The sequence below is a fragment of the Carassius carassius genome, chromosome 2 (assembly GCF_963082965.1).
Source record: "Carassius carassius chromosome 2, fCarCar2.1, whole genome shotgun sequence".
NCBI classification, from domain to species: Eukaryota; Metazoa; Chordata; class Actinopteri; order Cypriniformes; family Cyprinidae; genus Carassius; species Carassius carassius.
In genome coordinates, this window is record NC_081756.1 from 15,851,943 (window position 1) to 15,854,746 (window position 2,804).

The 2,804-nt window shown below is 34.5% G+C and overlaps 1 pseudogene; it reads left to right on the top strand.

Moving 5' to 3' along the window:
- Positions 1–479: 479 nt before the first annotated feature.
- Positions 480–2,496, top strand: LOC132098648 (histone-lysine N-methyltransferase KMT5B-like; annotated as a pseudogene).
- Positions 2,497–2,804: the final 308 nt, after the last annotated feature.

A 2,804-nucleotide genomic window follows, 5' to 3' on the forward strand; every position in this document is an offset into this window, starting at 1 on the left:
ATTATCTATCTTTGTTCTTTCATGAAGATCCCACCTTGTGGCAGTTCAGGTTTGAACCACTCTTTCTGAATGATCATATGCAATGTCTTTGTCGTCTGGAAAATATCTGCACACCATCATGAACAGCAGGATCCCTAATGCCCAAACTGTCGACAGCTTTGCATAGCTGCCGTCAAAATCTAACTCAGGTGGACAGAAAATTTCAACGTTTATTATTTACCAGTTGTTGATTATTTAATTTAAAATCTTATGTGAGTTTACCATCATTAAGTCTCCCCTGCGATCCCGCCTCATTCTGGCACAGATTCTCAGCCTCAGCCAGGTTGCATTTCCCAGTTTTTCTGTGAAAAAAAAGGTGAAGGCGGCGACATCTCCAAAGCATTTTCTTCTTTTTCTCTTGCCTCCCTGCCTCCTTTCTCCTTATCTCATCAGCACCACCAGACGGCTCATCAAGAGGATGAGGATGGTTTTCCTTAGCGATGGGTGTATTTTTGAGCAGCACACAAGGGTTGGGGTTCGTGAGCATGCTCCACTTTAAACGCTTTCTTTGGTCGTGAAAATAGTCCCGTGATAACAGTTTTTTTTACAGACTACTCCAAAACTTCAACCAACATAGTGAGCTACAGGTTTTAAAGCCTTTAAATACTAGGCAACACATTCTAATTGTTTCGTGACGTCACAGGAGGCACATACAGATGTGCACAGCTGGAATGATAGTAATGCGTGACCTGTTCCTTTCAAATAATAACATTTAGGCACGTGTGGTGCATCGAAATTCTGAACGTGTTGATCTGATACGTGCTCAACAGCACAACGCTTTAAGAACAACAATCTGCTCACGAGGCCTTAGACGATCTCTGTAGCCATATAGGGGCAGAAATAGATAATGCAGTGGCTCTCCATTTTGTATTGACTGAGCCTAGTCCATTCAAGGAAATAAAATCTAAACATTATAACCATAGGACGTTCTGACCTTCCCAAATGTGGAAGTGAAACCGTCCGCAAGACATATTTGGATATTTTTGTATAGACCGGAGACATGACTTCAGCTTTAATTATAAGAAAGAATATATAAAGAGATGCAGACACCCTCCCGTCTCAGTCTCTATCTAACTGAACTTCGGTTTCTCATCTTTTCTTTATCCTTTATTTCGGGCTCACTTGAATACTTTGAAATTTAACAGGTTTATTCAACTCAGATACTTTGACTTTTGGATACTTTGAATTTTGATACTTTGACTTTTGATATACTAAGTATTCTTATATACTTTTCATTATTATTTTTTATACATATATTTTTAACAGTTTGAGTACTTTTGAATATTATAATCATTATAATCACAATCTATCATATATGGATTGCTTTTAAAACTATATTAATTTTGGATTTGCATCTTCTATATTTGAAGCTGGTTATGATACTTAATAATCTGTTTGCAAGGGATGATTTGTATTCTCATTTCTTATATTCTCTGAATAAATTTGCATACTGAAATACCACCCACCATCTGACCTGGATTGAAATTCTTTGCATCAACGTGCACATGCAGGTCCCGAGTGGTGCTCAAGCAACTGACCCTTTGGCCTCTGACGAGATAATTGCCCTTTTTGCAAGTGCCCACATATATTTAAGTTTTGCTCTATTTTGCTAACGGAAATATTTCAAACAAAGCAGAAGAGTTGTGTCTATATATATATACAGTATATATATATATATATATATATATATATATATATATATATATATATATATATATATATATATATAAATATAAATACTCCTCTTAGTTTATAATTGGCCTTTGGCATTTGCTGATGTTAAATCTAACCAGTTAAGTCCAATAAACAACCTTGCTCCTCTTCTCTGAAATGTAATTATGTTTTGGCCTTTTAAAGGAAGGCAAGAAGAGCTGAACTGAAGGATGTGATAGAGTGTTTTCAAGCACAGTCATTTGGAAAAAGCTTATAAAGCCTTGACCTCTGGTGACTGGGTCAGGCACTGATTTATCCATAAAACTAAAGGTCAAGAAAAGCTTTTCTGAAACAGCATGTATACTATTAGTCTGAGAGTGTTTGGTATTTAATTTCTGAATTTAATAACTTCATATTGTACCCAAAGTATAGCATTTAATGAAAGTTTAGAAGCAGGTATTTGTTCGCTTCAGAAAGTGGGTTTGAGATATTCCCAAATATCAAAAACCAAAAATGGTTTCTTCAAAAGGATTGTAAGAATAAACTGAATGACTTCGGTAACACATTTCTTAGGTTATCATTGTTACTGCCCTTTTTACTACAGGAAATTGAATGACAATATCTGGTTTTCACTTTTTCACTTTCACTGTAATTTTCAGCAAGTTAGGACGGTGTGTTATTGAAGCATGGGGAAAATGACTTCAGATGTACTCAACCCACAAAAACTGTGCTCAGCTATGGCTTGGACTTACAGCTTTTGTTAATCATGGTAATGTCACAACTGAGCAGCAACTGGCTACTTGAAGTTCAGATATGTAGCCCAATTTTGTCATTTGTATTTATTTATTGTTTAATTTATATATATATATATATATATATATATATATATATATATATATATATATATATATATATATATATATATATATATATATATATATATATATGTATATATATACAGGTTGCACTGCAAGGTGTATTCAAGTACTGTACTGATTTATTATACAGATTAAATATTTCCTTAAATAAAGCATCAGAAATGTAAAGAACAGTAAAATGCTTTGCTTTGTGTCTACTGGTCACAGCCTGTGTGAAAGTGGTCATAGACATTA